General features: G+C 43.1%; 1 protein-coding gene across 1 annotated transcript in view; it reads left to right on the top strand.

Moving 5' to 3' along the window:
- TBC1D15 (TBC1 domain family member 15) overlaps positions 1 to 14,580 on the top strand; it is a 353,328-nt gene that overhangs the window by 225,204 nt on the left and 113,544 nt on the right. The window lies entirely within an intron of this gene.

The raw sequence follows: 14,580 nt of genomic DNA, 5'->3' as shown, positions 1-14,580 counted from the left end.
AGGTTAGACAACCGAAGCACTGACGCCTTCCTTGCTCAGGCACAGTGTATTTATACCTGCAGCAAGGAAGGGATTGGCTAGGCAATTATGCAGATTAACAATACAGACAATGGATTGGTGGAAATGATCAGCTGACAACATCCAAGATGGCTGCGCCCATGCAGACACTTGGAGGGAAGTTTGGTTTGTAATCCATGTGGTAATGAAGACAGTAATGGCGGCGCCAGCCACCGGAGACAGGAGACGCCAGGCTGACAAGTGCACATCCAACCACGCGGACACAGCGGAGGCCGCGGCTGACGTAATCGCCACTCTGACACTCTGCATGCAGAAGCTCAGGGACGGCGGCGGAGGCCGCGGGAGATGCCATGCCAGATGTATTATGGCGTTACTGTGACAGCGTCTCAGAGAGACAGGAGAGGATGCAGGGATGTGAACATTAGGATAACAGATGGGATCCGGTCCTGGAGCGCTGAGCCAGCCTTAGGAGGCATCTGATGGGTAAGAAGTGGCGTCCAGATACCCGGATCGTGACACTACCGGTTCTGATTCAATCAGACAATGTCACAGCAGTGGCTCATGTGAACCGCCAAGGCGGGACAACAAGCAGAGTCGTGATGGTGGAGGCCACCAGGATTCTTCGCTGGGCGGAAAATCACGTAAGCGCTTTGTCAGCTGTCTTCATTCCGGGAGTGGACAACTGGGAAGCAGACTTCCTCAGCAGACACGATCTCTATCCAAGAAGTCTTTGCAGAGATAACGGGTCTCTGGGGAGTTCCTCAAATAGACATGATGGCGTCACGCCTCAACAAGAAGCTTCTGAGGTATTTTGCCATGTCCCGGGACCCTCAGGCAATAGCAGTAGACGATCTGTTAACGCCTTGGGTATTCCAGTCGGTCTATGTGTTTCCTCCTCTTCCTCTCATCACAAAAGTGTTGAGGATCATAAGACGAAAAAGAGTACAGACAATACTCATTGTTCCAGACTGGCCTCGAAGGGCCTGGTACTCAGATCTTCAGGAGATGCTCACAGAAGATCCTTGGCCTCTTCCTCTAAGGGAGGACCTGTTACAGCAGGGGCCCTGCATCTTCCAAGACTTATCGCGGTTACGTTTGACGGCATGGCGGTTGAACGCCGGATCCTAGCTGAGAAGGTATTCCGGAGGAGGTCATCCCTACTCTAATAAAGGCTAGGAAGGAAGTGACGGCAAAACATTATCACCGTATCTGGCGGAAATATGTCTCTTGGTGTGAAACCAAGAATGCTCCTACGGAAGATTTCCATCTGGGTCGTTTTCTCCACTTCCTACAGACAGGAGTGGATATGGGCCTAAAGTTAGGCTCTGTTAAAGTACAGATTTCGGCCCTGTCGATATTCTTTCAGAAGGAATTGGCTTCTCTTCCAGAAGTCCAGACTTTTGTAAATGAAGTGCTGCACATCCAGCCTCCTTTTGTGCCCCCAGTGGCACCATGGGACCTGAACGTGGTGTTGCAGTTCCTTAAATCACACTGGTTTGAACCCCTTAAAACGGTTGAGTTGAAATTTCTCACCTGGAAGGTGGTCATGTTATTAGCCTTGGCATCTGCGAGGCGTGTGTCAGAATTGGCGGCCTTGTCTCACAAGAGCCCCTACTTGATTTTTCATGTGGATAGAGCGGAATTGAGGACTCGGCCTCAATTTTTACCTAAGGTGGTGTATTCATTTCATATGAACCAACCTATAGTGGTGCCTGTGGCTACGAGTGACTTGGAGGATTCCATGTCCCTGGATGTAGTCAGGGCCTTAAAGATTTATGTAGCCAGGACGGCTAGAATTAGGAAAACAGAAGCATTGTTTGTCCTGTATGCTGCCAACAAGATTGGCGCGCCTGCTTCAAAGCAGACTATTGCTCGCTGGATCTGTAACACGATTCAGCAGGCTTATGTTACGGCTGGATTGCCATTACCGCATTCAGTAAAGGCCCATTCCACTAGGAAGGTGGGCTCTTTTTGGGCGGCTGCCCGGGGCGTCTCGGCATTACAGCTTTGCCGAGCGGCGACTTGGTCGGGTTCAAACACTTTTGCTAAATTCTACAAGTTTGATACCCTGGCTGATGAGGACCTAGCATTTGCTCAGTCGGTGCTGCAGAGTCATCCGCACTCTCCCGCCCGATTGGGAGCTTTGGTATAAACCCCATGGTCCTTACAGAGTCCCCAGCATCCTCTAGGACGTAAGAGAAAATAAGATTTTAAACCTACCGGTAAATCTTTTTCTCCTAGTCCGTAGAGGACGCTGGGCGCCCGTTCCAGTGCGGAAAACCTGCAAGACTTGTATATAGTTATTGCTTACATAAGGGTTATGTTACATTTAGAATCGGTCTTGGACCGTTGCTGTTGTTTGTTCATACTGGTAACTGGTTATGTGTATTCCAGGTTATATGGTATGATTGGTGTGGGCTGGTATGAATCTTGCCCTTAGATTAACAAAATCCTTTCCTCGTGTTGTCCATCTCCTCTGGGCACAGTTCTCTAACTGAGGTCTGGAGGAGGGACATAGAGGGAGGAGCCAGTGCACACCCATACTAAAAGTTCTTTTAGGTGCCCATGTCTCCTGCGGAGCCCGTCTATACCCCATGGTCCTTACGGAGTCCCCAGCATCCTCTACGGACTAGGAGAAAACGATTTACCAGTAGGTTTAAAATCTTATTATTTCAATCCTTAAGTAGCTGACTTGTCCTTTTTCCTCTGGTGGGTAAGCCTGAACACTCCAAAAGGTAGATATACCCCCAAAAACAAAAGGAAAAAGTGCATATAGTGAAGTACTGTTTATTTCTGCAGCGGGTTACACTGGGATTCCACAGGGAAATACATCGGGGTGTAGAGTTGGATCTTGATCCGAGGCACCAACAGGCTAAAGCTTTGACTGTTCCCAGGATGCACTACACCGCCTCCTCTATAACTGCGCCTCCGGGCACTCGAGCTCTGTTTGTAAGTTGGTGCCCACAGAGCAGGTCACTAACGGGGGGGCTGGGCTAGGCAGCCCTGAAAAGAGCTGTTTAAGAAGATTCAAGGGCCGCAGCACTATTTGTCATTCTGATATTCTGTGCTGCGGCTCCTTCACCTCCCCAGCAGCGCTGCATACTCCCGCGGCTGGGTTCCTGGGTACTTGCAGCGGAGGCGCACCGGTCTTCAGGCACACCACTGCTGACGCCCTCCTCGATCGCATGGCTGCACATCAGGGAGGAGGTAAGAGGGTCCAACAGGTGGGACCCGCCGGTAAATCGCGGTCCCAGGAGACGGACTATATCCACCAGGACAGAGTGCACAGGTTGGATTTACTAAAATCCGTTTTATGTAGGCTTCACAGTACCCGGTGGTGAGGACCAGCATAGGGGATAAGGCGCTGACCTGCAGCCCCTCCCCCAGCTCCGGGTGCTAGCTACTGCTGGTGTTCCCGCCCCCTGGAGCTGCATTTCACACTCCCTCACTCCCTGACAGAGATTTTGGCGCCATCTTTACACAAGTAGGTGGGCTGATCTCCGGGACTGCAGGGCACTGTCTCCTCTGTAAAGCCACCTATCTCATCAGCGCTGTGCATTTACAGGCACTTAACAATTCTACATGTAATTTTAGACTGTTAGTTAAGAACAAGTGTACTGCTACCTGAATATTTAGTACAAGTATTCTATGATATACATCCAGTATCTACTGTGAAATGTTATTTCTATATACATACATACTGTATCTGTATGTAATTTTACTAGTCCAGTGCAGTCTTATTGTTTATCTGTAATAACTTATGCATTGTACCTGTGACTGAGTGTGCCTGTAGTTGCTGTGTATCACACTGCTTGCTATCACTATATTCTGTACCCCGGGGAGCTAGGTGCGTCAGGGCCTCATTATATATATATATATATATATATATATATAAATATATATGTGTGTGTGTGTGTGTGTGTGTGTGTGTGTGTGTGTGTGTGTGTGTGTAAAAAATAGAAGTAATCAGCGCCTAATAATGCCTAGAAAATGACGGTGGGGACATATAGAGTGAAATTTTGTGAAAAAAAAATCCCCTTGATGAAGTCCTTTGCATTGGGACGAAACGCGTCGGTAGTTACTCTGGACCCTCTTTTGATGGACAGATCAGCTTTTATATCAATTGTTTCTTGTACGTGTGATACCTGCTCGTTTTAAACCGTGGTTTAATTTATGTACTAAAGTAAATGTAAAAGAAGATATCCTGGACCCTATTTTTATGGACAGATAAGCTTCTATATCATTTGTTTCTTGTACGTGCGATACCTGCTCGTTTTAAACCGTGGATATATTTTATGTACTTAATTAAATGTGAAAAATTATCTTTCTACTACGCTATTGTTGAGTGTGATATTCTGGGAGCATTTCCAATTAACACTCACTAAGTAGAAAAATGCTATAAGTACATATAGGTTTAAACGGTACACACTATTGGTTGTTTCTTTTTCTCTTTTGCATATTACTGTGATGATATTGGTCTGAGGACCGAAGATTCCTATCTGAGATAAGTGCTTGTCCCATTTTTTTTCCCACTAAATTTAATTCTATGTCCCCACCGTCATTTTCTAGGCATTTTTAGGCATTATTAAGCGCTGATCACTTCTATTTTTTACACATTCTAATCGCCATAATTCGTTATCAGCTGCCACCCACGTTTGTGAGGAATGCATGTGAAAATATTTTAATTATAAGAAAATATTTTTATATTTTACTACAGATTATATTTGATCCACATGAGGGAACACTTATACATTTTGACGAGATATATATATATATATATATATATATATATATATATATTTATTTGTGCTCATAAGTTTACATACCCTAGCAGAATTTGTGATTTTATGGCCATTTGTCAGAGAATATGAATGATAATAATAATAATAATAATAAGAATAATTTTATTTATATAGCGCTCTTTCTCCAACAGGACTCAATGATAACTCACAAACTTTTCTTTCACTCATGGTTAGTGGTTGGGTGAAGCCATTTATTGTCAAACAACTGTGTTTACTCTTTTTAAATCATAATGACAACAGAAACTACCCAAATGACCCTGATCAAAAGTTTACATACCCCAGTTCTTAATGCCGTGTATTGCCCCCTTTAACATCAATGACAGCTTGAAGTCTTTTGTGGTAGTTGTGGATGAGGCTCTTTATTTTCTCAGATGATAAAGCTGCCCATTCTTCTTGGCAAAAAGCCTCCAGTTCCTGTAAATTCTTGGCCTGTCTTGCATGAATTGCACGTTTGAGATCTCCCCAGAGTGGCTCAATGATATTGAGGTCAGGAGACTGAGATGACCACTCCAGAACCTTCACTTTATTCTGCTGTAGCCAATGACAGGTCGACTTGGCCTTGTGTTTTGGATCATTGTCATGTTGGAAAGTCCAAGTATGTCCCATGCGCAGCTTCCGGGCTGATGAGTGCAAATTTTCCTTCATTATTTTCTGATAACATGCTGCATTCATCTTGCCATCAATTTTGACCAAGTTTCCAGTGCCTTTGTAGCTCACACATCCCCAAAACATCATCGATCCACCTCCGTGTTTCACAGTAGGAATGGTGTACCTTTCATCATAGGCCTTGTTGAGTCCTCTCCAAATGTAACGTTTATGTTTGTGGCCAAAAAGATAAATTTTGGTCTCATCACTCCAAATTACTTTGTTCCAGAAGTTTTGAGGCTTGTCTCTGTGCTGTTTGGAGTATTGTAAGCGGGATGCTTTGTGGCATTTGCGTAGTAATGGCTTTCTTCTGGCAACTCGACCATGCAGCCCATTTTTCTTCAAATGCCTTCTTATTGTGCATCTTGAAACAACCACACCACTTTTTTTTTCAGAGAGTCATGTATTTCAGCTGAAGTTATTTGTGGATTTTTCCTTGCATCCCGAACAATTTTCCTGGCAGTTGTGGCTGAAATTTTTGTTGGTCTACTTGACCGTGATTTGGTTTCCACAGAATCCCTCATTTTCCACTTCTTAATTAGAGTTTGAACACTGCTGATTGGCATTCTCAATTGCTTGGATATCTTTTTATATCCCTTTCCTGTTTTATACAGTTCAATTACCTTTTCCCGCAGATCCTTTGACAGTTCTTTTGCTTTCCCCATGACTCAGAATCCAGACACGTCAGTGCAGCACTGGATGAAAGATGCAAGGGTCTTTCAGGAGTCCAGAAACTCACTGACCTTTTATACACACACACTGATTACAAGTAAACAGATCACAGGTGAGGATGGTTACCTTTAGTAGCCATTCAAACCCGTTTGTGTCAACTTGTGTGCATGTTATCAGGCCAAAATCTCCAGGGTATGTAAACTTTTGATCAGGGTCATTCTGGTAGTTTCTGTTGTCATTATGATTTAAAAAGAGCAAACACAGTTGTTTGACAATACATGGCTTCACCCAACCACTGACTATGAGTGAAAGAAAAGTTTGTGAGTTATCATTCATATTCTCTGACAAATGGCCAGAAAATCACAAATTCTGCTGGGGTATGTAAACTTATGAGCACAACTGTATGTATGTATGTATGTGTATATATATATATATATATATATATATATATAGTGCTACACAGTATATACCGTTTGGGGTTTTTTACTGTGTATTTCAGTCACCTCATACCACTTTAATCCTCTGTTTGTGCCCTGTATTTACTGTCACAATAATCAGGGGGTTATTTGCAGGTATTGTGTATGTCTGGCTATATTGTACTGTTACGCTCTAAGGCTACATTTCCATAATGTCTGCCACACGGTGGGAAATCTGCGGACGCTTCTGCATCATGCAGTGCTGGCACCAAGGATTTACCTGAGGGGGAAGTTTTAGCTGATGGTTCAGGCACTGGTTGCCATACATCTCCCAGTCAGCCTGCAGCACCTGTGGCCAATCAGGAACCACCTTGGGCAGCGTTCTCAAGTATGCTGAATACGCTTGTGACACGGCTTACGCCCCCGTGGGACCTCCTGTGCCATTGCAGCCACATATTGTCCCTGTAGTTAATCCGCCCTGGGCAGACACTCTGTCTACCCAGTTACAACAATTAAATCAATATCTGCTTAGACAAATGTCTACCCCACGCCCTTCTGGGGTCAAGGGGTCATCTAAGTCGCCATTTCTTCCTCACAATCCGCTAATATTTTGGATAATTGTTCTGATGAGGACAGGGAATATACTGATCAGACAATGATTCAGTCGTTTCTGATGAGGAATCTACAACCCAGGTTGATGATCCTGACCTAGTGGAGGCTATTAAGCTGATTCTCCAAATTGATGATGATGATCGATCCCACTACTGCGTCTAAGAAACCTGGCATGTTCAAACATCAGAAGGTTTCTAAAGTAGTCTTACCACATTCTGACCATTTAATTGACATACGTCAGGAATCCTGGTCGTCTCCAGGAAATAAATTTTCCCTGTCTAAAAAGCTTGTTATCCTATCCCTGCGGAGTTGAGTAACAATTGGGAAACTCCACCGCCGGTGGACTCTCATGTCACTTGTCTTGTGGTGTCCTCTACTCTGCCTGTCACCACCATTACCTCACTGAAGGAACCGACGGATAAGCACGTGGAGGGATGCCTGAAGTCTGTTTACTCTGTTACCGGTGCTGTACATAGACCCACTATAGCAGCCTCCTAAGCCGCGAAAGGAATTGAAGCATGGGTTCAGGCAATTGAGGATGAGCTGCCTCAGGATATTTCTGACACTGCCAGACAATATCTGTCTCATATTACCACAGCCTCCCACTATATTCAGGAAGCGGCCTCTGAGGCAGGTGTAATGGCAGCCAAGGCATCTACTACGTCTATACTGGCTCTCCGAATTCTGTGGTTGAGGTCCTGGAAGGTGAACCTAGACTCCAAAAGACCTTGGGGGTACTCCCTTTTAAGGGAGGCATCCTTTTTGGGGAGGATCTGAATAAGCTTGTGACTGACTTGGCAACTGCTAAGACTGCGTTTCTCCCAAGTACTAATCCTTCTGCACCGAAGGCAAAAAGTACCACTTTTCTTTCCTTTCGAGCTCCAGGGAAGGCAAAGGGTCAGGCGTATCCGAGACAGGCTCGTACTTCCAAATCCACTAAGCCCAAACCTAAACAATCCTGGGCCGCCCGTCAGCCTGCTTCCAAACAAGACAAGCCTGCTGCATGACGGGTCATGCCTCCCTCTTTGAAAAACCTTTGAAAAAGTCACGTGGAGCGTGACGAAACGCGTTAGGACCCTCTTTCCTTTACACACTTCTCACCGCTTGCTCCCCGAACAGCTGACTACGGCCATCGGTTCCCTGCCTGCATCACATTGGTCTCCTTTGCCGGCTTGGAGACCGTGTACATCTGCAACGGGACGGCCGTTTGAGTGCAACAGCCACACCATCCTCTCCCCGCTAAGCCATTAGAGTGGGCACTGCAGGAATTCACAAGCGACGACGCTCGGTGTTACCAGCCCACGGGAGAAGTTTTAAGTGACTACACACAATACGATACTGACAGACGGCTGCGGGGCATATTGCTAAAAACTTGTGGCATAGAAACATTGTATCCACTCTGCATTGAGAGAGTTGAACTAGTCACACTACCATCATTTATACACCAAGTACCATGGTTAAGCTACTATGATGATTTATCTACAGCCTAATTACTAATATTGTTACAGCTGCTAGACTCACAGCAATATATTCCATCGGCTTGAGCATTTCAAGATAGCAATTTCCTGGTGGATTTTTACCAACTCGGGTGGCTACTTTTGATATAATCTTATATACGGTGCTATAGTGTTGCAAATTTATATATTTTAATATTGTGGATCTTTTTGATGCTACTTTTAAACGTATTATACTAATAAACTCTTTTAGAAATGTCAGCTCTCCTCTCCTATAATTTATTCTGTATTTTTTCACTCCCATGAGCGCAGCCGTTTTTCTTTTTCTTTTTCTTTCTAATCTTAAAGGCACATACACAGTGCCTTTACGAGTGCACACGGGAAGTGGAATACCATCTTTATATTCTACTCAGGCGCTATTAGGCAGTATTGTGTTTTTCTTGCTACTCCTCATTCAGGGTCCTTGTGTCTATCGGACCTGGCCAGACTGGCTTTGACGGCGTGGCTCTTGAAGCTTCACTCCTGAGGGCCAAAGGATTCTCCGAGGCGGTTATTCAAACTACGTTGAAGTCCTGCAAACTGGCTTCTGCACGGATTTATTACAGGGTCTGGAACTCTTACTTCACATGGTGTGCTGCTAAGAATTATGATGCCTATTCATTCACAACTTCCAAGCTTTTGGCTTTTCTGCAACAAGGCCTAGATTTAGGCCTTCGTCTGGCCTTCCTCAAGGTTCATGTATCTGCCTTGTCGGTGTGGTTTCAGAGAAAAATTGCGTCTATTCCTGATGTTCATACTTTCACTCAGACTTTTACGTATTCAGCCTCCCTATGTCCCTCCTGTGGCTCCATGGGTTTTGTCTGTTGTCTTAAATGCCCTGCAAGAGTCTCCATTTGTACCTCTTGAGTCTTTGGACCTTAAATGCCTTACGCTTAAGGTCGTGTTTCTGCTGGCTATTGCCTCTACTAGGATGGTGTCGGACTTAGGCGTTTTGTCCTGACCCTTTTTGATTTTTCACCGTAACCGGGCAGTTCTTCAAACTCGCCCCGGTTATCTACCTAAAGTGGTATCTTCTTTTCATCTTAACCAAGAAATTGTGGTTCTGGCTTTTACCTCTTCTGGTTTGTCTTCCAAAGAACGGTCTTTGGATGTGGTACGGGCTCTCCATATCTACGTGGAGAGGACTGCCTCTATCCAGAGGTCAAATACCCTTTTTGTACTTTTTGGTTTTCACAAACGTGGCTGGCCTGCGAATAAGCAAACCCTACTGCTGTTATCAAGGCCCATTCTACTCTGTCTGTTGGACCTTCTTGGGCGGCCCGCCGTGGTGCGTCCACTGAACAGTTGTGCAAGGCGGCTACGTGGTCCTGCGTAAACACGTTAATTAAGTTATTATTATTTATTATTATTATTATCCTTTATTTATATGGCGCCACAAGGGTTCCGCAGCACCCAATTACAGAGTACATAAACAAATAAACAGGAAAACAGCAACTTACAGTTGATGACCATATAGGACAAGTACAGGGTAAATAAACATAGTTGCATCAGCAGATGACACTGGAATAAGTATCAGGTGGCAGAAGACTGATGGAATTGGTGCAGTTGAAGATTATTAAAGTAAGAAAGGATAAGCACATGAGGGAAGAGGGCCCTGCTCGTGAGAGCTTACATTCTAAAGGGGAGGGGTAGACAGACAGGGGTGACACAGTTGGGGTACATAGAGAGCGTTCTATGCCTTTGATTCTTCCGCCTACCAGTATGCTTCCTTTGGACGCCGGTTTCTTGTGCCCGCTACGGTGCGTCCTCTCCCATGAAGGACTGCTTTAGGACATCCCCTATGTATTCCCTGTGGAATCCCAGTGTACCCCGCTGCAGAAAAAGAGATTTATGGTAGACTTACCATAATTAAATCTCTTTCGGCGAGGTACACAGGATTCCACAGTGCGCCCACCCTGACGCGCTTAGCTTCTTTGGGTTTGTGTGGCATTAGCCACTGGTCCCTTCTCCTGTCATGAGAATGTGGTTCTATGTGACCAACATCTGCCGTTTTTTACCTGCTAGTGCATTGGACTGGTTAACGAAACTGAGTTCCAGTGCCCGGAGGCGGGGTTATAGAGGAGGCGGTGCAGTGCATCCTGAGAACAGTCAAAGCTTTTAGTCTGTTGGTGCCTCGGATCAAGATCCAACTCTACACCCCGATGTATTCCCTGTGGAATCCAGTGTACCTCGCAGAAAGAAATTTAACTATGGTAAGTGTACCATAAAGCTCCTTTTCTTACACAAAATTCAGTGTTAAAATCCTTAAATTATAAAATTCTACATAATCCACCATGGATTGGCGGACTAGCGGACCATCAAGATGGGGTGTCAATATTGCCCACCCAGAATCGCTTAAGATGTCACCTCCCAGGATTCTCAGCAACAATCTGCGTCCTGTGTTACAACCTTTGATCCCACTTCGGGTAACTGGAGGTCCATCAATCTGTCACCAACGCGTTTCAGCTCAAAACAGAGCCTTTTTCAAGGTGTTGTTCTTAGTAATATTTATTGACTTGGATTATAACCCATTCTATAGGATATAAAATGTACCTTCATGTAATCAAGTAGTGAGGAGGATTAATGCTGTTTAATAGTAAACTATTTATTTACTTCTGTAAATATCTACAGTAGGTGGGGAAGATGGTTAATTATGAACCTTCTTTAATAACACACACCAGTGAGACATTGATGCCTGGTATAGTGCTATATGAGTGTCACTTGTACTTTGTTTACTCTTGTGTGTTTTTATTGTTGTTTTCCATATTCATTATCTGTTTTATACCATATTTGTAACCTCTTAAAGTTGGGTTACAGTAATACTAAATCAGTGTCTGAAATGAGTCTTCAGAGAATGTTAGGTATCCTGTATACTGTTGTTCTTTTGAGACGGTGACCTGCATTTAGCATCTGCACTGATTCATCTTAATCAGAGAAAGGCTGATGAAATGTAGAATTTCATGGTGAGGTGGAGAGTCCGCTTCTGTTCTAGCATTCTGCTTACCTTGTGCTCCGTTTCCCTTCTAGATCATATGCTTACTGCATTTGTTCCTGCTTGGTATGCTTGCTTCAGGGCTGTAAGCTACCTTCTTGCTTACTTACTCAGTACCCATTCCCCCCCTCTCTTGTGCTTATCACATCTGATTAGTAGGTAGCCTTTACTGACTTGAGAAGATTGCGATGACTCTTGTAAATATTCTAGTTTCTACTACAAATTTAAGTCATTCTGCTTATTCCTTAATTTAGTTCACAATACGAAGAGCGAATCATGCATATTATTCTGCCCTGACTATGTGGTTCCAAATAAATGATGTGCTTTCTTCCTGAAGACACTTTACATAGTTGAACAGTTTTTCTCTGCCAAACAGGTGGGCTTCAGGATTAAAATATAGTATTAATTAAGAAACAAAACGGCAAAAATTAAAATAAATCTATGTAATCCTTGTGTAAAGCTATCCCATCTCCACAATGTGCATACCCAAGTAGCGTCCACTGCGAGGAAGCTAAATGGGACAAACCTGGAAGAGGCCTACTGGGAAAGGGGTCGGAAAACAGTGACGGGGGTGGGGGGATGGGGTCAGGACAGAGTCGCGAGAGTGCCAGAGCGGTGGGGGGAATAAACCCATTGTTAGGCAGCTAAACTGGCATATTACAAAAAGAAACAACTGTACATTAATATTCATGACAAATAATGTACAGTCCAATAACTTGCAGTGAATATAATGATGAAGTTAATAAACTACTACAAAGTGTCTAAGTGAATGACTAAGAACCTGAGTACAGCATGTCAAAAATATAAATGGTCACGTATGCTTCTCAAAAATGTGGTGATTACAGTAAATAAAATTAGATCAAGCACATACTGATACGTAAGGATACTTGTCTAGCGCACGTCCTGCTGCCGGCATACTGAAGACCGGGATGCCGTTGTCAGTATATGGCCGGCCGGCGTGCTGACCGCCTGTCATTCATACTGATCCCAGACTAGTAACACAAATGACTTTACATCTGCTTTATTTTTAGTTTATTTATGGCTCACGCTGACTAAAAAGTTTCTGGCTGCTGTTTTATATGTGGTAACTGTAAGCGCTGATAAAAGGCTCATTGGATGAACATCATTGTGCTGGTCCTTTTATTACTATTGGATTTATTTCTGTCCATTGTTTTTAATGTTGAGCACTATTGTGTAATAAGCTTCATCATACAGATATTTGTTTATGAATATGTAATATTCTGTTTCTCTGGTTTGCACTATACCATCTTTATGTATATGTTGTTTTCTATGAGGGGGATATAGAAAATTCCTCTAAATTGGCTGCAGAACAAGAAAGTACACAATGAAGTGCTGTCTGTTAGACTTATGGTGTGTACACACGGTGAGATTTTTTCTTATGATTTTGGCTATATAGTCAAAATCGTTAGAAAAGTTAGTGCATATTGCAAGGTGAAAGTCACCTTGTGATCGCGGTGCTGATGCGCGGTCCCACGTGGTCGGCATTGCAAGCCTATCTCATAGAAAAGATAGTTAAAATTGACACTTAGCCAAAATCGCACATAGTCAGTATCGCGAGCACAGTCATTATGTGCTTGTGATACCGACCTATCGCACAGTGAGAATCGGGGATAGCCCGAATCTCACCGTGTGTACACACCTTAACAATATCAAATACATAGTAAACGCACAGCTGATGGTTTTTACACGCCGCGTGTTTATGATGTATTATATTGTGTAATTATTGTTGTTAGTCTGACAGTGCTCCTTGGTATTCTTTCATGTTTCATTTACAATTGAGTGTTCCAGTGGTCCCCTAATTAGGAGATACAGTCAGTCATACTACTAATGAATTCTGATTGAATTACTGTCTGATGATTATGTTTGGGTGGCTGCAGAAATACAGAGATCATATTTATTGATATTTATATTCAGATTATTATTTATGAGAGCCGCTTTCCCCTTTCTTATGATAGTTTTGAACAAGGGTGAACTTTCTTAGTGGACAATATATAGTGAGCTATTCTGTTAAGCACTTAACTGTCATGGCCAGATAACATGTGGCCGCGCTGTCCTTCTGTGTCACCCAGTTTTTGATGATTAGATCCATTCTGCAGATGTGTATAATATATTGTTTAAATATTTTAAATAATACTTTTTAAACTATTAAATATAAAAAATTTAAATTTTATGAACGGGTTTCAAGAGAAAAATCGCCAGTTATGTGGTTCATTATGAAATGTACTTGAATATTAAAATATTCTAAGTTTCTATTTTATTTCTGCTATAAGCAGTGCTACAGAGCAGGTTACTGGCTAAACCTAAATAAAAAGCAGGTGCCTGAATTTCAATTCGGGAAATACAGTACTTCTTTAATTTCCCTTCATGAAATAACTGAAACATTGTTAAGCCTTGTTTTGCTACAACCGTAAAGTAAGAACTGAAACCAGTATTCATTTCATTGGTGTATTAACGGAATCTGTTGGTCTCAAAAGGGAAGATTTATTACTCTTAACTCTTGTGCTAGGTATAGAAAATTTGAAAGGAAATCAGTGAAGTTTGGAACCTGTTGCCAACCTTTATTTTGTGTATTCAGATACTTACAAGGTTTAAATGTTTTATGTAATTTGTTGGAATAGTATGTCCGTGTCCTGAGCACTACTTCTGTCTCTTTAATCATTTTTTTTTTTTTAACGTTATCTATTCAGCTACATTGCTAGCGTGCCAAAGAAACACCCTCCACCCATTCCGACACCCTCCCATTTACTTGAATGGTTTTCTTTTTTTATTATAAAAAACTTTACGTGTGCTACAGATTTTTCACTTTCGATATTTTTAAAAGCGGAAAAACATGTTTGGATGTTCATTTCTCATATGACAACTATCAAACGGCTGCTTGTCATTTGTTGATACGCTGCCTAATGTATGCA

Source organism: Pseudophryne corroboree, chromosome 6 (genome assembly GCF_028390025.1).
Source record: "Pseudophryne corroboree isolate aPseCor3 chromosome 6, aPseCor3.hap2, whole genome shotgun sequence".
Classification (NCBI taxonomy): domain Eukaryota; kingdom Metazoa; phylum Chordata; class Amphibia; order Anura; family Myobatrachidae; genus Pseudophryne; species Pseudophryne corroboree.
This window is presented reverse-complemented; position numbering and strand designations above follow the sequence as displayed.